The 27,355-nt window shown below is 48.0% G+C and overlaps 1 long non-coding RNA gene across 2 annotated transcripts in view; it reads left to right on the top strand.

Moving 5' to 3' along the window:
- LOC134969961 (uncharacterized) overlaps positions 1-27,355 on the top strand; it is a 110,333-nt gene that overhangs the window by 60,033 nt on the left and 22,945 nt on the right. For both annotated transcript variants that reach the window (XR_010189589.1, XR_010189588.1), the window contains exon 2: positions 25,661-25,833. This is a non-coding gene — a long non-coding RNA (uncharacterized LOC134969961). The remainder of the gene's footprint in view (positions 1-25,660; positions 25,834-27,355) is intronic.

Genomic DNA, 27,355 nt, shown 5'->3' with positions numbered 1-27,355 from the left:
CAGCTTCCCTGATTGGCTGCCGGTCCGCCAGCTCTGATTGGCTGGCGGCCGGCGCCACATTTGAAGTGTCGCCGCGTTCAGCGTTCGTCTATGGCTGCCGCCCGCCTAAGTGTAAGTAGTATTACTTACACACACTCCCTCCCGCACATGCGCAGTGCAATCCCGTGAATCCCGGCATTTTTGGGCCCAAATCCCGGGATCCCGCCGATCCCGATCCCGGGATTGGCCTCCCTACTTCCAGGTGGGCAGGGGTGTGTGGTGACAGACTATATCACTGCACTACCTCCCCACACTACATCACTATTTCTACCTCCCCAAACTACTCCCCACAGTACATCACTATGCTACCTGCTCACACTACATCTCCACACTATACCTCCCCACACTACATCACTATGCTACCTCCCCACCGTATAGCACTATGCTATCTCACCACACTACACTCCACACTATAACTCCCCACACTAGATCACTATGCTACCTCCCCACCGTATATCACTATGTTACCTCACCACACTACATCTCCACACTATACCTCCCCACACTACATCACTATGCTACCTCCCCACCGTATATCACTATGCTACCTCACCACACTACACTCCACACTATACCTCCCCACACTACATCACTATGCTACCTCCCCACCGTATATCACTGTTACCTCACCACACTACATCACTATGCTACCTCCCCACCGTATATCACTATGCTACCTCACCACACTACATCTCCACACTATACCTCCACACACTACATCTCCACACTATACCTCCCCACAATACATCACTATGCTACCTCACCACCGTATATCACTATGTTACCTCACCACACTACATCTCCACACTACATCTCCACACCATACCTCCCCACACTACATCACTATGCTACCTCCCCTCCGTATATCACTATGCTACCTCACCATACTCCACTCCACACTATACCTCCCCACACTACATCACTATGCTACCTCCCCACCGTATATCACTGTTACCTCACCACACTACATCACTATGCTACCTCCCCACCGTATATCACTATGCTACCTCACCACACTACATCTCCACACTATACCTCCACACACTACATCTCCACACTATACCTCCCCACAATACATCACTATGCTACCTCACCACCGTATATCACTATGTTACCTCACCACACTACATCTCCACACTATACCTCCCCACACTACATCTCCACACTATACCTCCCCACACTACATCACTATGCTACCTCCCCACCGTATATCACTATGCTACCTCACCACACTCCACTCCACACTATACCTCCCCAAACTACATCACTATGCTACCTCCCCACCGTATATCACTGTTACCTCACCACACTACATCACTATGCTACCTCCCCACCGTATATCACTATGCTACCTCACCACACTACATCTCCACACACTACATCTCCACACTATACCTCCACACACTACATCACCACACTACCTCCCTACACTACATCCCTGCCGTATATCACTATGCTACCTCCCATACTACCACCCCACACTACATCCCTGCCGTTTATCACTGTTCTACCTCCCCACCGTATATCACTATGCTACCTCACCACACTCCACTCCACACTATACCTCCCCAAACTACATCACTATGCTACCTCCCCACCGTATATCACTGTTACCTCCCCACACTACATCACTATGCTACCTCCCCACCGTATAGCACTATGCTATCTCACCACACTCCACTCCACACTATAACTCCCCACACTAGATCACTATGCTACCTCCCCACCGTATATCACTATGTTACCTCACCACACTACATCTCCACACTATACCTCCCCACACTACATCACTATGCTACCTCCCCACCGTATATCACTATGCTACCTCACCACACTACACTCCACACTATACCTCCCCACACTACATCACTATGCTACCTCCCCACCGTATATCACTGTTACCTCACCACACTACATCACTATGCTACCTCCCCACCGTATATCACTATGCTACCTCACCACACTACATCTCCACACTATACCTCCACACACTACATCTCCACACTATACCTCCCCACAATACATCACTATGCTACCTCACCACCGTATATCACTATGTTACCTCACCACACTACATCTCCACACTACATCTCCACACCATACCTCCCCACACTACATCACTATGCTACCTCCCCTCCGTATATCACTATGCTACCTCACCACACTCCACTCCACACTATACCTCCCCACACTACATCACTATGCTACCTCCCCACCGTATATCACTGTTACCTCACCACACTACATCACTATGCTACCTCCCCACCGTATATCACTATGCTACCTCACCACACTACATCTCCACACTATACCTCCACACACTACATCTCCACACTATACCTCCCCACAATACATCACTATGCTACCTCACCACCGTATATCACTATGTTACCTCACCACACTACATCTCCACACTATACCTCCCCACACTACATCTCCACACTATACCTCCCCACACTACATCACTATGCTACCTCCCCACCGTATATCACTATGCTACCTCACCACACTCCACTCCACACTATACCTCCCCAAACTACATCACTATGCTACCTCCCCACCGTATATCACTGTTACCTCACCACACTACATCACTATGCTACCTCCCCACCGTATATCACTATGCTACCTCACCACACTACATCTCCACACACTACATCTCCACACTATACCTCCACACACTACATCACCACACTACCTCCCTACACTACATCCCTGCCGTATATCACTATGCTACCTCCCATACTACCACCCCACACTACATCCCTGCCGTTTATCACTGTTCTACCTCCCCACACTACATCCCTGCCGTATATCAATATACTACCTCCCAACACTACATCCCTAACGTATATCACTGTGCTACTTCCCCACACTACATCCCTGCAGTACATCACTACGCTACCTCCCCACACTACATCTCTGCAGTACATCACTACGCTATCTCTCCACACAACATCTCTGCAGTACATCACTACGCTACCTCTCTACACTACATCTCTGCAGTACATCACTACGCTACCTCTCCACACTACATCTCTGCAGTACATCACTACGCTACCTCCCCACACTACATCTCTGCAGTACATCACTACGCTACCTCCCCACACTACATCCCTGCGGTATATTACTAAGCTAACTCCCCACACTACATCTCCACACTATTTCACTGGTCCCCAGACTACATTCCCGCACTACATCTACCTCCCCACACCACAATACTGCGCTACCTTCATGGACGGTTTAAGGTTTGTGGGGCCTCTGGGCAACAAACCTGTGGGGCACTTATCAATAAAAGAAAAGGGGGAACATGCAAGGCTGCAATGCTTGCCTCCAGTGCGGGGTTAGCTGGGATCAAGGTCGAGGAGTGCCGTCATCCGCCTTCCGGCAGGGGATGGCTCCAGCAGGGTGTGCCAGGGTTGAGGGAGTGACTGACATCCTCCTTCTGACAGTGGCTGCCTGAGCAGTAAGCTGTACTGTAAAGTGGACACTGGGCCAGAAGTCACCTCTGGGGGGAGTCAGCCCGGGTATATCGGGAGTTTTGCGGGAGCGCCGCTGCTACACTGTATTAGGTCAGTTGTCACTGCAGGGAGCCGTCTCACTGCACAGGTGGCCTTCTCTGGGTTCAGGTAATGTCACTGCAGCAGCAGCAGCGAGCATACTGCCTGTGATGTTAGTGTATTAGAATGCTTAATATTTGTAGACACTCCCTTACTAATCTGTGTAAGCCTGAATCTTCAGTGATGGTCCCTAGGACCAGGGGGATGCTGGGAAGTGGGTGGTCCAGTGGGCAGTGTGTCTGGAGTTGGTGATGGAATAAACAGCACAGCAGTGAACTCACATGTCTCTGTGTCCTGATGACTGGATTTACAAACATATGAACAAAACATGGTGTCAGAAGAAGTTTAATTTGGACTGCTAGTGCTCTCAGAGTGTGAAAGAATCCTGCAGCAGTCTGTAAGGCTGTGATAGTGTCTGCAAAGCCTGCCGTGTGCTCCTCTCTTCAAACAGTGAGTAACCATGGATAAACTATCTCCTCTAACCGGCATGCTGATGTCTGGTAACTTGTCTGAAAACTGTAAAAGATTTAAGCAAAGGTTTAATATATATCTTGCTGCATGTGGAGCTAATACAGAGGCTGACAAAACGAAGGCATCCATTTTCCTCCATGTGATAGGAGAGGATGTGCTGGACATTTATAATAGTTTTCAGTTTGATGAGGGGCAGAATATGGTGCTATCTTCTATAATGCAAAACTTTGAAGATTACTGTGTGCCAAGGAAAAATGTGACATATGAAAGATATAAGTTTTTCACATGTGATCAGAAGTCTGCAGATGGATTTGATCAGTATGTTACAGAGCTGCAATCACTCAGTTTAACCTGTGAGTTTGGTGATTTAAAGGATTCACTGATTAGAGATCGTATTGTCTGTGGAATAACTGATAATAGACTCAGAGAGAGATTGCTGAGAGAGCAAGACCTAACACTAGAAAAGGCAGTGACTATGTGCAGATCTACAGAAATAACTAGATTTCAAGCCAAAACGTTACTCAAGGAAGTTGATGCTGCTGTCCATGTAGTGCAGAACACAGAGCCAAGCAAACCTCCATTCTCAAGAATGAAGCAGTCTAAGCCACAGTCTAATAAGGAAATGTGTAGTAGATGTGGAAATGCTCACAATCCTAAAATGTGCCCTGCTTATGGTAAAACCTGCATGAAATGTGGTAGACTTAAATCACTTTGCCAAATGCAGTAAAATGAAAAGGGAAATAACCACAATGCATGCTGTTAAACAAACAGAGGAATTCTTTGTGGATTGCATTGAACTTTGCAGTGCAGATAAGAAAGAATGGATTGTCCCTTTAACTGTGAACGAGACTGTCATTCCCTTTAAGCTTGATACTGGCGCGCAGGTGAATTTAATATCGTTTCAAGACTATAAGACTTTTAGAGTAAAACCTAAAATTCACATAGCCAAAGTGAAAGTTACAGGGTACACTGGGGAGGAAATTCCTGTGAAAGGTACATGCTTAGTGACACTGAAATATAAGGGACAACAGTTTAAAACATCTCTACTGATTGTGGATAAAAATGTGCAACCAATTCTAGTATTAAGTTCCTGTGAGAAACTAAGCTTGCTAATGAAAGTTTTTATGGTGACATCACAAGTAGAAGATGACTGCAAATCGATGTTTACAGAATACAGAGACTTGTTTGAAAGTCTAGGTTGTTTGCCTGGAGAGCATAAAATAAATATAGACACGCAAGTTTCTTCAAAGAGTTAAATCGCATGGAAGCCTTGGATGTGATACAGAAAGTTGACGAGCCTACTGAATGGGTAAGCTCCTTAGTAATTGTTGAAAAGAAAAATGGACAACTCAGAATATGTCTAGACCCCAGAGATTTAAACAAAGCTATTAAACGAGAACATTTCAAACTACCAACCAGAGATGAAATCATGTCGCAATTTGCAGGAGCAAAATGGTTCAGTAAATTGGACGCATCTTCAGGATTCTGGCAAATGAAGCTAGTTGAGGCCAGCTCAAAGCTTTGTACATTTAATACACCAGAAGGTCGATACAGATTTCTTCGACTACCATATGGAATATTGTCTGCTCCAGAAGTATATCACAAAAAGATACACATGATTTTTGAACATATTCCAGGTGTTGAAACAATGATGGATGACATTATTGTCTGGGGATCTACAAAGGAAGAACATGATTCTAGATTGAGACAAGTAATGGAACTTGTCAAGAAAGTGAATAGAAAGCTAAACAAGGACAAATGTGAATTTGGCGTGAATACACTTACCTTTATGGGCGATGTGGTCTCGGATCAAGGTGTTAAACCAGACCCAAGGAAAATATCAGCCATAGTGAACATGGAAAATCCTAACAACAAAGATGACGTCAGAAGATTCCTAGGAATAATTACTTACTTAGGAAAGTTTATTTCTCAACTCTCTGAACGAACAGCCTCTCTTAGATGGTTGTTGGACAAAGATAACGAGTGGATGTGGTCACATGAACAATAAGAAAGTTGTTAAAACTTGAAACAGGTCATTACAGAGCAACCAGTGTTAAAATTCTTTGATCCTGCGAAAAGAATAAGAATTTAAGCAGATGCTTCGCAATTTGGCCTAGGCTCAGTGCTGTTACAAGAACATGAGGATACATGGCAACCAGTAATCTATGCATCAAGAGCACTAACAAGTGCTGAAACAAGGTATGCTCAGATAGAAAAAGAACTTCTAGCGATCACATATGCATGTGAACGATTTCATCAGTTTGTGTATGGTCAAACATTTACAGTGGAAACTGACCACAAGCCATTGGTAGCTATCATGACTAAATCATTACATGACTGTCCCATGAGAATTCAACGAATGCTTATCAGACTACAGAAATATGATGTACACTTGCTGTACTGTCCTGGCAAATACATGTACATGGCTGATACACTTTCTCGTGCTGTGGACAAAAGTGAAGGTTCCAAAAGTCTGATGGATGAAGAGATAGAAGCCTATGTTAATTTGATCGTAGCTTCTCTACCAGTGTCTCTTGCAAGACAAGAACAGATTAGGAAAGAAACTGAGACAGATGACACAATGAAAGTGTTGAAAGATATCATTCTGAAAGGTTGGCCAGCAGAAAAACATGCGTGCTCGCTGTCTATCCATAATTATTGGATGTTCCGCAGTGACCTTACAGTTGTCGATGGTATTATTTACAAAGGCAATAGGTTTGTCATACCTGCACAACTAAGAAAAACTATGCTGTGCAAGATACATGAAGGCCACTTAGGAGAAGAAAAATGTAAGCTGAGAGCGCGTGAAGTTATGTATTGGCCAAGAATGAACCAAGACATAGCACAGACTACAGCTACATGTGAATTATGTCTTACGTATAGACCGAAGCAACAAGTCGAGCCACTGAGTCCTCACGCAGTGCCAGAGAGACCGTACCAGAAAGTTGGCGCAGATTTGTTTGATTGTAATGGGAAAAATAAGATTTTACTCACCGGTAAATCTATTTCTCGTAGTCCGTAGTGGATGCTGGGGACTCCGTAAGGACCATGGGGAATAGCGGGCTCCGCAGGAGACTGGGCACTCTAAAGAAAGATTTAGTACTATCTGGTGTGCACTGGCTCCTCCCTCTATGCCCCTCCTCCAGACCCCAGTTAAGGAAACTGTGCCCGGAAGAGCTGACATTACAAGGAAAGGATTTTGGAATCCAGGGTAAGACTCATACCAGCCACACCAATCACACTGTACAACTTGTGATAAACTTACCCAGTTAACAGTATGAACAACAACTGAGCATCACTCAACCGATGCTACATAACCATAAACAGAGCATCAGATAAACCTGATGCAACCATAAAATAACCCTTAGTTAAGCAATAACTATATACAAGTATTGCAGAAGAAGTCAGCACTTGGGACGGGCTCCCAGCATCAAGTACGGACTACGAGAAATAGATTTACCGGTGAGTAAAATCTTATTTTCTCTAACGTCCTTGTGGATGCTGGGGACTCCGTAAGGACCATGGGGATTATACCAAAGCTCCCAAACGGGCGGGAGAGTGCGGATGACTCTGCAGCACCGAATGGGCAAACACAAGGTCCTCCTCAGCCAGGGTATCAAACTTGTAGAATTTTGCAAATGTGTTTGAACCCGACCAAGTAGCAGCTCGGCAAAGCTGTAATGCCGAGACCCCTCGGGCAGCCGTCCAAGAAGAGCCCAGCTTCCTTGTGGAATGGGCTTTCACTGATTTTGGATGCGGCAATCCAGCCGCAGAATGAGCCTGCTGAATCGTGTTACAGATCCAGCGAGCAATAGCTTGCTTTGAAGCAGGAGCACACACTTTGTTGGATGCATACAGGATAAACAGCGAGTCAGTCTTCCTGACCCCAGCCGTTCTGGTTACATAATTCTTCAAAGCCTGGACTACGTCAAGCAACTTGGAATCTTCCAAGTCACAAGTAGCCGCAGGCACCACAATAGGTTGGTTCAAATGAAAAGATGACACCACCTTTTGCAGAAATTGCGGCCGAGTCCGCAATTCTGCCCTGTCCATCTGGAAAACCAGATAGGGGCTTTTACATGACAAAGCCGCCAATTCTGACACACGCCTAGCCGAAGCTAAGGCCAACAGCATGACCACTTTCCACGTGAGATACTTTAGCTCCACAGTCTTAAGTGGCTCAAACCAGTGGGATTTCAGGAAACCCAACACCACGTTAAGATCCCAAAGTGCCACTGGTGGCACAAAAGGGTGCTGAATATGCAGCACTCCCTTAACAAACGTCTGAACCTCAGGCAGTGAAGCCAGTTCTTTTTGAAAGAAAATGGATAGGGCCGAAATCTGGACCTGTATGGACCCTAATTTGAGGCCCATAGTCACTCCTGACTGTAGGAAGTGCAGGAATCGACCCAGCTGGAATTCTTCTGTAGGGCCTTCCTGGCCTTTACACCAAGCACATATTTTCGCCATATACGGTGATAATGCTTTGCTGTCACGTCCTTCCTAGCCTTTATCAGCGTAGGAATAACTTCATCCGGAATGCCTTTTTCCGCTAGGATCCGGCGTTCAACCGCCATGCCGTCAAACGCAGCCGCGGTAAGTCTTGGAACAGACAGGGCCCTTGTTGCGACAGGTCCTGTCTGAGAGGCAGAGGCCATGGGTCCTCTGTGAGCATTTCTTGCAGTTCCGGGTACCAAGTCCTTCATGGCCAATCCGGAACAATGAGTATTGTTCTCACTCCTCTTTTTCTTACAATTCTCAGCACCTTTGGTATGAGAGGAAGAGGAGGAAACACATAGACCGACTGGAACACCGACGATGTTACTAGTGCGTCCACAGCTATCGCCTGAGGGTCCCTTGACCTGGCGCAATACCATTTTAGCTTTTTGTCGAGGCGGGACGCCATCATGTCCACCTGTGGCAGTTCCCGTCGATTTGCAATCTGCGTGAAGACTTCTTGGTGAAGTCCCCACTCTCCCGGGTGGAGGTCGTGCCTGCTGAGGAAGTCTGCTTCCCAGTTGTCCACTCCCGGAATGAACACTGCTGACAGTGTGCTTACGTGATTCTCCGCCCAGCGAAGAGTTCTGGTGGCTTCTACCATCGCCACCCTGCTCCTTGTGCCGCCTTGGCGGTTTACATGAGCCACTGCGGTGATATTGTCTGACTGGATCAGAACCGGTTGGTCACGAAGCAGGGTCTCCGCTTGACTTAGGGCGTTGTATATGGCCCTTAGTTCCAGGATATTGATGTGAAGGCAAGTCTCCTGCCTTGACCACAGCCCTTGGCAATTTCTTCCCTGTGTGACTGCCCCCCACCCTCGGAGGCTTGCATCCGTGGTCACCAGGACCCAGTCCTGAATGCCGAATCTGTGACCTTCGAGAAGGTGAGCACTCTGCAGTCCCCACAGGAGAGACACCCTTGCTCTGGGGAAAGGGTGATTAACCGATGCATCCGAAGATGTGATCCGGACCACTTGTCCAGTAAGTCCCATTGGAAGGTATGGAACTTGCCGAAGGGAATGGCCTCGTATGATGCCACCCTCCTTCCCAAGACTCGAGTGCAGTGATGCACTGACACCTGTTTTAGTTTTAATAGATTCCTGACCAGTGTCACGAGCTCCTGAGCTCTCTCTATTGGGAGATAAACCTTTTTCTGGTCTGTGTCTAGGATCATGCCTAGAAGAGGCAGATGAGCTGTAAGAACCAACTGCGACTTTGGAATATATAGAATCCAGCCGTGTTGCCGTTTCACTTCCGGAGAAAGCGATACGCTGTTCAGCAATTGCTCTCTTGATCTCGCTTTTATGAGGAGATCGTCCAAGTACGTGATAATAGTGACACCTTGCTTCCGCAGGAGCACCATCATTTCCGCCATTACCTTGGTGAATATTCTCAAGGCCGTGGAGAGAACAACCGGCCACGTCAGAAATTGGTAATGACAATTCTGTACCGCAATTCTGAGGTACGCCTGATTAGGTGGATAAATGGGGACACGAAGGTATGCATCCCTTTTGCCCCGAGACACCATAAAATCTCCCCCTTTTTTAGGCTTGCAATGACCGCTCTTAGCGATTTCATCTTGCACTTGAACCTTTCCAGGTATATGTTCAGGGATTTTAAATTCAATATGGGTCTGACCGAACCTTCCGGTTTCGGGACTACAACCTGGTGGAATAATAACCCCCTCCTTGTCGAAGGAAGGGAACCTTGACCACCACCTGTTGAAAATACAACTTGTGAATTGCAGTTAACCCTGTTACCCTCTCGCAGGGGGAAGCCGGCAGGGCCGTCAGTGAGGAGGCATCTTCTCCAAATCCAGCTCGTATCCCGGAGACACAACATCTATTGCCCAGGGATCTAATGGGGAGTGAACCCACTTGTGGCTGAACTTACGAAAGCGTGCCCCCACCGGGCCTAGCTCCGCCTGTGGAGCTCCAGCGACATGCGGTGGATTTTTTTGCAGAGTTCGGGGAGGACTTCCCTGGGAACTATTCCATCGCTTATTCTACAGGACACGTCAAGCAGAAATCGACATAGCTTTGACTCTAGGACCCAGTATACTCATGTCTCTTTGGGCATGTTTTATATATATATATACCTATCTCTTAAGACAGCATCTTCAATATATATATATCTCTATATATATATATCTATATGCCTACTAGGGTCTCAATCTCTGCCGATAAGGTACCTGTCCACGCTGCCACCGCGCTATAAACCCATGCCGACACAATCGCCGGTCTGAGTAGCGTACTAGAATGTGCACGCTATCTGCAGGATACCTGAGAATAGCTAGTGCTACCTTCTGTGCAAACGTGACACCCTAGGGGAAGATTCCCATCACATCCTGGCCCTAGTGGGGAAAGGATACTGCCTGAGAATTTTTTTGTGGGAAGCTGCAGTCTCTTGTCTGGAGATTCCCGCTCTTTTTCCTCATGAGAGGAGGGAAATTTACCTCAGCTTTCTTCCCCTTAACATGTGTACCCTTGTGTCAGGGACAAATGAGTCATCAGTGATATGCAAATCATCTTTTATTACAATAATCATATATTGAATACCTTTCAGCCATTTCGGCTGTAACTTTGCATTATCGTAGTCGACACTGGAGTCAAACTCCGTGTCGATATCAGTGTTTATTATTTTGGATAGTGAGCATTGTGAGACTCTGAAGGTCTCTGTGACATAGGGACAGACATGGGTAGATTTCCTGTCCTCTAATCTTTTGTGCAATAAATTCACCTCAGCACTTACACATATCCAAACAGGTGTCGGCGTTGTCGACGGAGACACCCTCTCACACACATATTTGCCCTATCTCCTCCTTAGGGGAGCCTTTTACCTCAGGCATGTCGACACACACGTACCGACACACCACACACACAGGGGATGCTCTATTTGAAGACAGTTCCCCCACAAGGCCCTTTGGAGAGACAGAGAGAGAGTATGCCAGCACACACCACAGCGCTATATGACCCAGGAATCACATAGTAACTTAGTGTTAACCCAGTAGCTGCTGTATATATTGTTTTTGCACCAAATTTATATGCCCCCCTCTCTTTTTACCCTCTTCTATTGCAGGGGAGAGCCTGGGGAGCTTCTCTCAGCGGATCTGAGGAGAGAAAATGATGCTGGTGAGTGCTGAGGAAGAAGGCCCCACCCCCTCAGCGGCGGGCTTCTGTCCCGTTTCTGTGTAAAAATAATGGCGGGTGCTCGTACATATATACAGTGCCTGATTGTATATATGTATAATTTTGCCAAAAGGTATCTTAATTGCTGCCCAGGGCGCCCCCCCCTGCGCCCTGCACCCTACAGTGACCGGAGTGTGCGGGTGTGCTGTGGGAGCAATGGCGCACAGCTGCAGTGCTGTGCGCTACCTTAAGTGAAGACAGGAGTCTTCTGCCGCCGATTTCGATGTCTTCTTGCTTCTGCTGCTTCTGAACTTCTGGCTCTGCGAGGGGGACGGCGGCGTGGCTCCGGGAACGGACGACCAAGGTTAGGTACCTGTGTTCGATCCCTCTGGAGCTAATGGTGTCCAGTAGCCTAAGAAGCGCAACTTAGCTGCAGTGAGTAGGTTTGCTTCTCTCCCCTCAGTCCCACGTAGCCGAGAGTCTGTTGCCAGCAGAAGCTCTCTGAAAATAAAGAACCTGACAAAATACTTTCTTTTCTAGCAAGCTCAGGAGAGCCCACTAGGAGCACCCAGCTCTGGCCGGGCACAGATTCTAACTGGGGTCTGGAGGAGGGGCATAGAGGGAGGAGCCAGTGCACACCAGATAGTACTAAATCTTTCTTTAGAGTGCCCAGTCTCCTGCGGAGCCCGCTATTCCCCATGGACCTTACGGAGTCTCCAGCATCCACTAGGACGTTAGAGAAACATACATTGTCGTGACTGATTATTACTCTAACTACCCTGAGGTGAAGACACTACATACAACTACTAGTAAAGCCGTAATCAATTGCATGAAGTCAATCTTTGCAAGGCATGGTGTTCCTATGGAAGTGTTCACTGACAATGGTCCTCAGTTTTCCAGTGCTGAATTTAGACAATTTGCTGATGAGTGGGAATTTGTCCATACTACGTCAAGTCCCCACTATGCACGCTCAAATGGGTTGGTGGAAAGTCCAGTAAAAAGTTAAAAACTGTAAAGAGTCTCATGAAAAAAGCTCAAGAAGGTAAAGAAGATTTCTACAAAAGTCTTTTAATCTACCGCAGTACACCTTTACAGAATGGACTTTCTCCTGCACAAATGCTGATGGGAAGGAGGATTAGAGCAAATCTCCCGATACATGATGAACTGCTTAATACTCAGCGTTGGTCAGACTGAGTAAGGAACGTCAACAGGCGAAACAGAAACTGTTCCATGACAGGCGAACAAGACGCTTATCTGATCTAAAATCGGGTGACCAAGTCCGTCTCAGAGATCACGAGAAAGGTATTTGGGTGCAGAAAGGTATTGTGCAAGCACAAGTAGCACCAAGATCTTATACTATACGTGCAGAGCATGGAACGGAAGTAAGAAGAAATCGGGTGGATTTAAGATCTCAACCTAACCATAATGAAGACAACATGACTGAAGAATACCCTTCATCTGACATGTATGATGATCCTGATAATGGTGAACCAACCACGATTCTAGAAAGGTCCAACATGGTCGATGAAACACAGACTGTGTGTGAAAGACCCAAAAGGGAAATACGCAGACCTGAGAGACTCATTGAAACATGTTAGATGATGTTCTTAATATGACGTTGTTAATTGTTGCATTGAAGCGTATAGGGCTTATCTTTAAAGAAAAGAGGATGTGATGTTAGTGTATTAGAATGCTTAATATTTGTAGACACTCCCTTACTAATCTGTGTAAGCCTGAATCTTCAGTGATGGTCCCTAGGACCAGGGGGATGCTGGGAAGTGGGTGGTCCAGTGGGCAGTGTGTCTGGAGTTGGTGATGGAATAAACAGCACAGCAGTGAATTCACATGTCTCTGTGTCCTGATGACTGGATTTACAAACATATGAACAAAACACTGCCGTGTGCTGTTGTGGAGATACAGTGGTCACTGGCAGGGCCAGATTAAGCCTTTGGGGGGCACCTAAGAGAGGGGGCCCTCATATCAACACTGCCTCCCTAGTTACTTAAACCAATAATTTATTGTTATATGTCTGTGTCTGCCCTGCAGTGCAGACTTTACTTACAGATCAGCTGCAGTGGTCTCTAAGGCTTCTGTATGGAGAGGCTGCACTCTGCAAGGAGACACATGGCTGACTTCCAAGGGGCGGGGCTAGTCAGGCCTGTGGGTGAAGCTTCGGGTTACCTGTGGGAAGGGGGGGAGGCAGTGGCTCCAGCCTTTATGTGAATGGAATGGTGCAGCCAGGTAAAGCTTTGGATAACATAGGAGCAGAGTTTTTGGCAGTCTGGGCAAGCACAGCTTCATTCAGGCTGTCGAGGGGGCGGGGCTTATCGCGGTAGGGGCTTAGCAAATCCCGGAGTTTGAGCTTCTGGCAAGTGGCAACACAGCAGGGGAAGAGGCCAGTTATGCACTGCTGCTGGTGGTCTGAAGGGAATAGGAGGAGCCTTGGCTGGGAGGGAGCAGGGACAGGGAGGCATTTGCTTTTGATTGATGACAGGAGAAAAGTTTTTTCTCCTGTCAGCACTGGCTGCACTGCACTGCAGGGATCTCTGTGGGCCTATTTTCAATGGGGATCTTGGAGCTGCAGCTCCATCCGCCCCATTGGTAATCCGGCCCTGTCAATATTAGGTGCATGCATGGGGGAATGGGGCATAGTCACATGTTAAAGGGGGTGGCCACACTTCACAGAGGCATAAGGCAAGTTATGGGGGCATGATGTCGCCTTATGCCCCATCTAAGCATGTCTTTAGACAGTCTTCGTGAATATAGGATACTCAGGGACATGCCATCTGACATGGTGGATGGAGCAGACGAGACATGCAGAGTAGGTGGACATGCTCAGTAGGGCCCTTCAGACAGGGTCGGAGGTCACATCTTTGATGTCACTGCATCTACAGTATACGGAGCACTGGGGGTGACCCAGTGGGGTGTCGTACGGTATGCCGGCGCTCGGGCTCCTGACGCCCAGCATACCGGCGCCGGGAGCCCGACCGCCGGCATACCGACAGCGTGGCGAGTGCAAAGAAGCCCCTTGCGGGCTCGCTGCACTCGCCACGCTGCGCTCGCCACGCTGCGGGTACGGTGGCGCGCTACGCGCGCCAAACTATTTTATTCTCCCTCCAGGGGGGTCGTGGACCCCCACGAGACAGAATAGTTGTCGGTATGCCGGGTGTCGGGATTCCGGCGTCGGTATACTGTGCGCTGGGATCCCGACATTCGGCATACAGAAGACCACCGACCCAGTAACCTCAGACACGGGTAGAGGCAGCGCAGAGCGCACTATCCTCTCAGCACCACCCGTGGCTCACGGCTGTCTCTGGTTATAAAGTTATATAAACATTCTCATCTGTACCCAAAAACACAGAGGGCGGGATGTATTAACATATATCGCTGCCCATCGCAGCGATGTTGATCGCATATGTACTACCATATGCAATTAACATGGGCTGCCTGGAAGAAGATATGCCGGGGGGGAGGGGGGTCTGCGTCTGCCCATAGGCTTCTATAGGCGATACCCTCAGGGGCGAAAACGCAGCGGACAGGGGTTAGTACATACAAAAATGCAATAAAACTGGTTTTATCGCATTTTCCCTTTAGTACATCCCGCCCAGAGGGATATATAAAACGTAGCATAACACATCAACATTTCAAATGCATTAAAGTCTACATATTTGTAGAAAGGCATTTAGAACATGTGACGTCAGACCTTCGGTCAACATATTTATTTATTTATTTATTTATTTATTTATTAATAGTTTCTTTTATAACGCAGCAAATTCCGTTGCGCTTTACAATTGTACATATTAGCAAGATTCTCCTCATTTGCCACATATTTTATGTTGACTAAAGTGCTATGTAACAGCTGTCTTATAAAATGGTGTTTTATGGCAATGTGCTTAAAGTTAAACCAATCATGATATTTGGTGTTGAAAGAGAAGTCAATTGCATGCGCAGTAGCGCACTTTGAGCATGCTCAGAGGTCACGTTAGTGATGCACCTCCAGCATACGGAGCACTTGAGGGACTTGTCAACCACCGGCAGAGGGAAAGGCAGCACAGAGCATACTCACCCCTTAACAATGTGCAATTGAATGCGCCATAGACTATAAAAATTATTAGAATAGGGGCGTGGCCTAGCTGTGGAGAGAGGAAGACGCCTTGAGCCCGGGCTTCTGTAATTACTAGATATTTCAGCCCTTTCTGCCTCTGATCCTACCCTTTGATTTACTCCACTGGGTCGCTGAGAGCCTGTTGCAGTGGGTGCAGTGGGTTGCAGAGCCGGCGGGCACCGTAAGTGCCCGTGCAGGTTGCGGCCTACCCACCTGAAGGAAGCCGGGGACTCGCGTGGAGCTGGGACCGGACGTGCCGCGACTGAGCCTCAGACGAAGCGGAGGTACAGAGCTTGTCCGCTGCTTTCCCTCCCTGCGGTCTCCTCGTCGGCGCTGTGCCCGCCCGTCTGCAGAGGTGCCTCCGGCGTAGACCAAGACCCCCGCTGTGAGGCCCAACAGGACGGGAGAGCGGGTTCGCGGCTGCGCTGCCCGCTCTGTCCGCGGTGGCCGCTGCTGCCCGCCCCAGGCGCTGACCTGCTGCTATATGTGGCGGGGACCCGGGGGATCCCAGTGCACAGGCCACTGACACCACCAATGATTCTGGGGGGCCCACAGCATTAACTCCCAAGAGGCCCATGATAGGAAGCTGACGGCGCCATCTTGTTTGCTGGCAATTAGCCAGTTCTAAGGTGCACTCAACCTGTTCTGAAGTACCCTTGTCCCTACACAGCTTCCCATCTATATACCCCTTCATACGAGACTTTATCTTTGCCACCTCACGCCAGGATCACGCAGGAAGACGTTAGGCATCTTTATAGAGACACTCCAGGCGCTTCTATTAACCCTCCATATTCATCTGGCGGACCCCCCCATCGCTGCACTCGATTACTGGGGGCCACGAGCGGACTCGCCTCTGCCCAGGCCGTGCTGATGTAACCTAGATGTGATGATTGGGTCTCCCCCTCACTCCTGATGCTGTGACTCCGCCCTTGGCGCATATATCAAGCCGACATAGGTGTCTCCATCCTCCTGCTTCCGATTTCTTTTGTCAACGACTACCGTGGTGGAACATACCCTCTGGGATAATGCCGCCTAAACGCCAAAAAGACCCGACTCTGGTTCGCCCGGTCGCTTTCTTCAAACAGTCTCCGGCATCCCAGAACTTGAAAAGTCCAGCTGTATCGGATCCCCTCTCCAAACATGCCACAGGACACGACGACGTATCTAGGCCTCCCCTTGTGACTCAAGCGAAATTCTCTCAACTAGATGACGACGCACCTCTCACACTCGGCTCTATGCGGCAACTTCTGGCTTCCTTCAAAGATGATATTGCGATGGAGGTTAAGACGGCGCTCCAGTGCTGCCAGCAAACGGTCGATGCCAAAGGCCAACGTACGGATCACCTAGAGAATAAGTGCGAGGAGGTGGTGAAGTCTCACAACGAGATGATCAAGCAACTTGAAGAGCTACAAGCAGAGGTCGCGGACCTACGACGGAAGACCTGTGACCTTGAGGATAGGTCACGCCATAACAATGTGAAACTCCGCGGCATCCCAGAAACGGTCTCCAACTCAGAGCTTAAACAATTTGCGACAGACCTCTTTATGACTCTTCTTCCTGCTAGCTCTATCGACGACTTCCTCATTGATCGTATCCATCGCCTACCGAAGACGAGAAACGCCCCTAAGGACGCTCCGAGAGACACTTTGATGAGGATGCATTACTTCCATGTCAAGGAACAAATCCTGCGGGCAGATATGCGCCCGGACTTACCGGCTACGACTTTGGGAGATGTACAAGTGAACGGAGACCTTTCGGCGGCTACCCTGGCGATGCAACGCTCATTCTATCCGGTGACCGCGGTATTGAAGAGGGCTGATATCCTTTATCGATGGGGATTTCCGACGAAATTGCTTGTTAGACGAAACGGCGTCATGCACGCTATACTCACGCCGGAGGCTGGTTTGAAACTGTTAGATTCTTGGAAAAGGCTCCTGCAACACTCAAATTGGCTCAAGAGTGGTCAACTGCCGGCAAATGATTGTGGTGATTAATTAACTCACCCAGGCTGTATGTAATAGCCGGACTTGATCTTCTTGCTCCTCTTTACGTTGATATGGGCTTTCACCTTGCCTTCCCGGGCAGCGCTTCGGATACTCATGGAGCGTGATTTATATTTATGCATAAATGTGATATGAGCCTAGCTTGGGATGCTGACATGATATTATCTCGATTATAACGCTGTTACTCTATGTATGTCTACATTTCCGGCAGTGATGTTCATGCTTCTCCTAACGCTATATACGTTGGCCCTAGCATAGCCCGGGAGACGGCATTCACCCTATGTCTACTTGTTATTGTTGTTATATATTGACGGTTCTAGGAGTGGAGGGGGGGAGGTTTCCCCGCACCTCGCCACGACCCCATGTGTTGCCTGTTTGGGCAACCCTGTTTGGCATCCTTGTGGTGCCCGTTCTGTTTTCCTTTCTCTCTGCTTCTCCTTCCTTCTTTGTTTTACCTGTCTCTCCAAGTTTTGGTACACGAGTTCTCTCGTAGGTCCCGATATACATTTTATGTATGCAGTTTGAATTTTGCATTGCTCATTGACATTCCTAATGGTTAATGTTTTTTTCCTTAAACGTGAAAGGGCTAAATTTGCCCAATAAACGGCGATTGGCCTTACGCCATTTTGCCAAATGTAAGGCTCACATAGTGGTCATACAAGAGACCCACTACATGTCCATGTCACCCCCCTCCCTTAAAGATAACAAATTCCCCACTTGTTATACATCCAACGGCCCAAAGAAAAAAGCTGGGGTTGCTATTTTATTCTCAAGTACATGTGATTTCTCTCTAGACCACCAAATTAAAGATCAAGGGGGTAGATATCTTATCCTGACAGGTAAATTAGAAGACAGGCCGGTCACGATAGCTACGCTGTATGCTCCTAATACCAAACAAATTCCTTTCTTTAGGAAATTTTTTAAAACCCTTCAGATGCACTTATCGGGTGCTTTATTATTGCTAGGGGACTTCAACATGGTCCTTGACCCCACGGTAGATAAGTCTTTAGTCCGCTCCACATCCAGTGCAAGCTCGCGGCGGGATAGCTCCCAGGCCTTTCGGAATATATAACATGAATATGACCTTTACGATGTCTGGAGAGCTAAAAACCCGACATGTAGGGATTATTCGTTTTTCTCCCCGGTTCATGGCTCTTTCTCTAGGATCGATCTAGCGATATCGGTCAAATGGACCCTCCAACAGGTTTCGAAGGCTTCTATCCTGCCAGTGTCATGGTCCGACCACTCTGCCCTCTCCGTCCATTGGGACCCCCGCCGCATGAGATCCTCCCCTTCCCTATGGCGTCTAGGGGATTATCTCCTCTCAAATGCGGATACCAACCGGTCTATTGCACAGGCACTTTCCCAGTATATCGAAACCAATGTCCCGGCCGACACATCCGTGTTCACACACTGGTGCGCCCTTAAAGCGGTGGTTAGGGGAGCGGCAATCCAGGCGGCTGCCTATATCCGCAGGACTTCCCGGGAAAAACAGCTAGAACTTGAGGCCCGTCTTAGTGGCTTAGACGCCCTACTCAAGCAGAACCCTTCTAATAAGAAAATATATTGGGACCTGACTCGGGTCAGAGACGAGATAAATAAATTGGCTTTAACTGAGGTTCACAAAAACCTTTTCCGTTTGCGACAAAAGTTTTATACGCAGGGGGACAGGGCGGGTAGAATGCTTGCACGCAAGCTGAGGGGAAAAACTGCCAAAGAGAGGGTGAAAACCATTTTCAATTTAAATAACATCAAAATAACCGACCCGTCGGATATTGCTAGCTCTTTCGCTACATACTACTCATCCCTCTACAATTTAAAAGACGATGTATCTGTCCCACAACCCACACCAGCTAATATTGCGGCCTTTTTGAAGGATGTCCATCTCACAACTATTGATTCAGCTACTCTACAGGCTTTAAACCAGCCCTGGTCCAGTACGGAAATTAAACAGGCTATAGACTCACTCCCACTGGACAAAGCTCCAGGCCCCGACGGGTTCATAAATAAATTCTATAAATGCTTCAAAGACACTCTTACTCCAGTATTGGATGTAGTCTATAATCATGCGTCCTCCGTCGGGAATTTCCCGGCGGAAATGTTGGAGGCTCGTGTGGTTACCTTTCCCAAACCAGGGAAGAACCCCGCTATGATGCCTAATTATCGCCCCATAGCTCTATTAAATACTGATTTAAAAATCTTTGCAAAACTAGTTGCCAACAGGCTTAACCCCCTACTTCCCTCGCTTGTTCATGGTGATCAGGTGGGGTTTGTTCCTGCCAGACAATCCCCCGATAATACGAGGCGGGTAATAAACGTGCTAGACGCCTTCTCTAGGTCAGATTCCCCACTACTGTTGCTTTCCCTGGACGCTGAGAAGGCGTTTGATCGCCTTCACTGGGGGTATTTACAGGAGGTTCTATGTAAGTTTGGTTTTACCGCCAGGGTTCTTTCCTCCGTTTTGGCTTTATATTCTCACCCCTCGGCAAGGGTGTGTGTGAACAGTCTCCTCTCCTCCTCTTTTAAGATCACGAATGGCACACGCCAAGAGTGCCCCCTATCCCCTTGGCAGAGAAAATAAGATCTTCACCCCTGATTGCAGGAGTGGAGTTTCTGGGACAATCCCATAAGATATGTTTATTTGCGGACGATGTCCTCCTGACGCTCACCACTCCTGCGACCTCCCTGCGAGCTTTACACACACTCTTGACTGAATATTCAGCTGTTTCCTATTATAAACTTAATAATACCAAGACGGAGGCACTTTCTATTAACTTTCCACCCCCCCTCTTATCCGCGCTGAAAGCCTCCTACCCGTATTCCTGGCAGGATAGAAGCCTTAAATATTTGGGGATTCATATCACCTGGAGGTTGGACGACTTGATCTCCGCTAACTACCCCCCCCTGTTGCGTAAAATGACAACTCTGGTCTCTGACTGGATGATGCATCATGTCTCATGGTTAGGGCGAATAGCTGCACTGAAGATGACGGTCCTCCCCAGGCTCATGTATTTGTTTCGAGCCATCCCTCTCCTCCTACCCAACTATCTTTTATCTAACTTTAATGCAATGTTCAATTCTTATGTGTGGTAAGGCAAGAAACCGAGGTTAGCCAGGAAGACAATGATCCGCCCCAAATGTGAAGGGGGTTTAGCATATCCAGATTTACACTCCTACCAACTAGCATGCGACTTGCACAAATAGGAGCTTGGTATTCACAACCTCCGTACAAATCGTGGGTCCAACTAGAACGAGGGCTCGTCGCCCCGCTCCCCCTGACTGATGTTTTGCTACTCCCAAAGTCGGAGGGCAATCAACTAGCCACTAGATCTCTCTCTGCCCAAACTACCCGCAAGGCCTGGCTGGAAGTGGTACTTAGAGGAAGCGCTATTACCCTTCCCACCCCTGCTCTATCACTGACGGGCATAGCCTCCTTGATCCCTGACTTGAGATTCGATTCCTGGATATTGAGGGGTATTCTGTCTCTGCAGGATATAATGGTGTGGTGAACAATTCTCTCCTTACCTTTGCCCAGATACAGGAAAGATTCATGCTGCCACACGGGGAATTTTATAAATACTTACAACTCAGACATTGGCTCCACGGGGCCTCTGTATCCCCCCACATCCTATCCTCCTTACCCAAACTTGTTCAGAAGTTTCTAGATACCGGGGAGGGCAGGGGAGGTATCACTAAATGGTATAACTACATTATCAACCTCCAACAGCCGCAAAAAGCCCCCTTTCAAGTGAAATGGGAAGCGGACCTTAGGTGCTCCGTCTCGGAGGAGGAATGGGAGATGATTTTCCGATCCTGTTATACTGTGTCTAAATGTATATCACGCATAGAGTTATCCTATAAACTCCTCCACCGTTTATATTATACCCCATCCCGCTTACATGCGATGCAACCCTCCACACCCAATCTGTGCTGGCGTAACTGTGGTAAGGTCGGTACCCTACTGCATACCTTCTGGGACTGCCCGGTGCTTACCCCGCTTTGGGACTCTGTCTTCCACCTTTTGGAATTGGTACTGGGCCTATGTATAACTCCCCACCCACGACTGGCTCTCCTTCACCTATATTATGGCGACTTATCGCCGGGCGATCGTTACGTCCTAGGACATATTCTCATCTCCACCAAACTTCTAATTGCTCGCCAATGGCGCTCCACAGGGGTCCCACATATAACGGCGATAGAGAGGACCGTACAGTCGCATTGTGAATTTGAGACAGCGGGAGTGGCCTATACCTCTTCATCCTGCCCATTGCTCCGCTGGTATTCGTGGTCTACTTATTGGCACAAATGCCCACCAGATCCCACACCCCCTCATGACACTTAGGTCAGTAGTATACCACTTTATTAAGTATTTTCAGTTGGAAGGATTTAGCCTCACATTGTTTTCATGTATGATATTTTCCTCAATATTCTCTATGCAATTATGTTTTTTTGCCGAACTGTCTGTGTACCCCCTACCCTTCCCCTTCCTCTTTTTTCTTTCCTGTATGTACCCCTCACCCGCAAAATAATAAAAATTAATAAAAAAAATAAAAAAAATTATTAGAATACAAAGAAGATATTTTTAACATATTCTTTGTTTTTTCCATATACTTTATGCAGTGAAAACTCTGGTGCAAACGTTAGTATGACAGGAAAAGCTCTGCCTCACCCCACCGCACGTCACTGGTACACTGACATGCCCATGGCACTCCCATAATAGGCCCACTGCTTTGGACTCCTATGCCTGAGGCTGTACATTGACATGCCCACGGCACTCCCATAACACGCTTACTGCTATGGCCTCCTATACATGCGGCTGTACACTGACACGGCCACAGCACTCCCATAATATGCCCACTGCTATGGCCTCCTATGCCTGCAGCTGTACACTGACACGCCTACAGCACTCCCGTAATACGCCCACTGCTATGGCCTCCTATACCTGTAGCTGTACATTGACACGCCCACAGCACTCCCGTAATACGCCCACTGCTGTGGCCTCCTATACCTGTAGCTGTACATTGACACGCCCGTGTCCTTCTAGCCAGCTCCCAGTCACAAGCAACCCGTCACTTTTTTTTTTGCATAAATTCCTAGCACTAAAGAACAGTTCTACAGTGTCAGTAGTCTGCACTGAAATGGCAAACAATGCTACAGTACACTGTATATAAAGGAGGAGTTTATTAAGTGATGAGATACTGGATTTGCATTATGAGCGGCTGCCAGAAACGTCATCTGGATTTTTCTTATACTCATGAAATTGTTCCGGTAACTCAAGCTTAGTTGTGCTCCCCCCCACGCCGGCATTGTGCTGCTGGAATCCCGGGGTCAGTATGCTGACCGCCGAGGTCCCAGCAACCGGTAACGCAGCCCCAACCCTCTCATACTAGCGGTACCTTACACCTGGAGAGGCAGGAGTCCGGCAGGGACAAAATAGGATAAAGTGTAGTGTGATACTCACGTTGGGTACCCTGGATGTATAATGCCGCAGCCATAGTGGCAGCCAGCGCGGCCTGAGGAAACTTTAAATGGGGTTAAAATCCCTTCCCTGGTGCCTGTAATATCTGGGGCACTAGGACCCAGAGCCGCCCGCCGGAAGCCAAGAAGCGGGAAGCCCTGGAATACTGTGTGATTGGCTGAACGGGGCGTGGGAAGAAAGGAGGATGTTCTTTTATAAGAGGCAGATTTGGCACGCAGCAAGGAGTAGGTTCGCTAAGCACTGCCACGGTGTGTGGACTGACCTGGGGGAGAGAGAGCGTCGTGCCTCCATCTGAGCCTGAGCCCCGGCACCATAACGGGTGCAGAGACGGGGCGTGCTGCCGCTGGTCACTGGACAGGAGGAGAAGCACCGCACTATAGGCCGCCAAAGAGAGCCGCAGCCGCGAGAGAGGGGACGCACAGCCGCCGGGAGGAGAGACCAGCCGTCGGGAGCAGAGCCGCTGGCCGCACACTGTGGAGCTGGCGGGGAGCAGAACAGGGGCGAGCAGCCGCTACCCCAGCCACCGGGAGCCAAACCGCCTGCTGTAGCAGGACCTGGGGAAGCCCAGCAGCCGCAGCAGTGCCGCCACTGCCACAGCAGACCCGCCGGAATCAGGTACCCTTTAAACCCCTGCTCCCCAGAACATCATACATATTTATATACACCGGCCACTGGGGAGAGCTGCACTGGGGAGAGTCCTGACAATCGGACACTGCAGCAGCAGATTAGGAGCCGCCAGCCTGCCCAAAAGACTCGGGGTAAACCTAGGGGAATACCCCACATACAAACACCTAAACCGACCTAACCAGCTCTAATAGTGCCATAGCAACCGACACCAGAACTGTCTAACCAAGAGCCCAGACTGGGACATATTTAGTGGCTCAATTACCACCTGCTTGCAGTGTTAACTCAGCCAAAGAAATACTTAAGTGCCTGCCTGCCTGTTACAGTGACACTAATACCCCTTTTACACTCGAAGAAAAATCCCGGGATATTGCACGTGAACGCGCATCATCCCGGGATTTTTGTGAGTGTGAATGTGTACAGGGACAATTTCCTGGGACGAGCATCCCGGGATTTCAACCCAGGTCTCGACCTGGGTTGAATCCGGGAACCGTCCCAATGGGGGTAATTCTGAGTTGATCGCAGCAGGAACTTTGTTAGCAGTTGGGCAAAACCATGTGCACTGCAGGGGGGGCAGATATAACATGTGCAGAGAGAATTAGATTTGGGTGTGGTGTGTTCAATCTGCAATCTAAATTGTAGTGTAAAAATAAAGCAGCCAGTATTTACCCTGCACAGAAACAAAATAACCCACCCAAATCTAACTCTCTCTGCACATGTTATATCTGCCTCCCCTGCAGTGCACATGGTTTTGCCCAACTGCTAACAAAATTCCTGCTGCAATCAACTTGGAATTACCCCCATTGACCCATATATTTAAAGTGACTTTTAAGATTCATCTAAACTGATATTTATGAACTTCTCCGGATTGTGTGTAGGGCCAGAGACTACCTTTACTGTGTCCACAGCGCCATCTAGTGGTGTATTAGTATACTGGTTGAATCGGTGTATTAGTATACTGGCTGAATATTCCTGAACTCCCCCGGTTGAGTGACCTTTGCTTTCTTTCTATGGGGGTCATTCCGAGTTGTTCGCTCGTTGCCGATTTTCGCAAGGGAGCGATTAAGGCGAAAATGCGCATGCGCATAGTACGCAGTGCGCATGCGCTAAGTTATTTAGCACAAAACTTAGTAGATTTACTCACGTCCGAACAAAGAATTTTCATTGTTAAAGTGATCGGAGTGTGATTGACAGGAAGTGGGTGTTTCTGGGCGGAAACTGACCGTTTTCTGGGAGTGTGCGGAAAAACGCAGGCGTGCCAGGATAAAACGCAGGAGTGGCTGGAGAAACGGGGGAGTGGCTGGCCGAATGCAGGGCGTGTTTGTGACGTTAAACCAGGAACGAAACGGACTGAGCTGATCGCAGTGTAGGAGTAAGTCTCGAGCTACTCAGAAACTGCTAAGAATTTTCTATTCGCAATTCTGCTAATCTTTCGTTCGCAATTCTGCTAAGCGAAGATACACTCCCAGAGGGCGGCGGCCTAGCGTGTGCAATGCTGCTAAAATCAGCTAGCGAGCGAACAACTCGGAATGACCCCCCATGTTCTGCCCGATATGTTTAAGTTGTACCAACATTTATGTCTGTTATGCAAATGATATGTGATAATGCCTATATTATGCCAATGATATGTGACAACGTTGATGCTTATTATGCAAAGGATATGTGATGACATTTATGCTATTGATACAGATGATACGTGATATTTCACCCCGTGCCTCTGAGGCAGCGTTAACTTGTTAATCATTTTTTCAGTATATAAAACAGTGACGTTTCTCTACCCTGATCTAATAAACGTGTTGTCACCGCCCATTTGCCTTTCCTTTATCCGTGGGATCCTCCTTGGGGTGATTATTCTTCTGCCACAGGCTCCTGAAGAAGAAGTCGGGAGAGGTCTCAAAGCCGCAAGCGTCGATTGAAGAAAGCAGGTACAATTGCACTCACACACAGGGGCACTATTACAGTAGTATACCCTCTGAAGACTTGCATCACATTCTTAGGCCGTGTAGCCTTTGTGGAAACTGGGGATTAGGAGTGAAAATACTAGAGATGAGCGGGTTCGGTTTCTCTGAATCCGAACCCGCACGAACTTCATGTTTTTTTTCACGGGTCCGAGCGACTCGGATCTTCCCGCCTTGCTCGGTTAACCCGAGCGCGCCCGAACGTCATCATGACGCTGTCGGATTCTCGCGAGACTCGGATTCTATATAAGGAGCCGCGCGTCGCTGCCATTTTCACACGTGCATTGAGATTGATAGGGAGAGGACGTGGCTGGCGTCCTCTCCATTTAGATTAGGAGAGAGAGAGAGAGATTGACCTGAGGCTGATACTGTAGAAGAGAGTGCAGAGTTTAGTGACTGACCACAGTGACCACCAGCAGTGCAGTTGTTTTATTTAATATATCCGTTCTCTGCCTGAAAAAAACGGTACACACAGTGACTCAGTCACATACCATATCTGTGTGCACTGCTCAGCCCAGTGTGCTGCATGCCTGCATCATCTATGTATATATTATATATCTGACTGTGCTCAGCTCACACAGCTTATAATTGTGGGGGAGACTGGGGAGCACTGCAGTGCCAGTTATAGGTTATAGCAGGAGCCAGGAGTACAAGACAGTCACATACCATATCTGTGTGCACTGCTCAGCCCAGTGTGCTGCATCATCTATGTATATATTATATATCTGACTGTGCTCAGCTCACACAGCTTATAATTGTGGGGGAGACTGGGGAGCACTGCAGTGCCAGTTATAGGTTATAGCAGGAGCCAGGAGTACATATTATATTAAAATTAAACAGTGCACACTTTTGCTGCAGGAGTGCCACTGCCAGTGTGACTGACCAGTGACCTGACCACACTGACCACCAGTATAGTTAGTAGTATACTATATTGTGATTGCCTGAAAAAGTTAAACACTCGTCGTGTGACTTCACTTGTGTGGTGTTTTTTTTTTATTCTATAAAAAACTCATTCTGCTGACAGACAGTGTCCAGCAGGTCCGTCATTATATAATATATATACCTGTCCGGCTGCAGTAGTGATATATATATATTTTTTATATCATTATTTATCATCCAGTCGCAGCAGACACAGTACGGTAGTTCACGGCTGTAGCTACCTCTGTGTCGGCACTCGGCAGTCCATCCATAATTGTATACCACCTACCCGTGGTTTTTTTTTCTTTCTTCTTTATACATACATACTACTACATCTCTTTATCAACCAGTCTATATTAGCAGCAGACACAGTACAGTACGGTAGTTCACGGCTGTGGCTACCTCTGTGTCGGCACTCGGCAGTCCGTCCATAATTGTATACCACCTAACCGTGGTTTTTTTTTCTTTCTTCTTTATACATACATACTACGACATCTCTTTATCAACCAGTCTATATTAGCAGCAGACACAGTACAGTACGGTAGTTCACGGCTGTGGCTACCTCTGTGTC

This window comes from Pseudophryne corroboree, chromosome 11 (genome assembly GCF_028390025.1).
Source record: "Pseudophryne corroboree isolate aPseCor3 chromosome 11, aPseCor3.hap2, whole genome shotgun sequence".
In the NCBI taxonomy this organism is placed as follows: domain Eukaryota; kingdom Metazoa; phylum Chordata; class Amphibia; order Anura; family Myobatrachidae; genus Pseudophryne; species Pseudophryne corroboree.
Note: the sequence above shows the minus strand (reverse complement) of the source record. Positions and strands in the feature narration are given on the sequence as shown.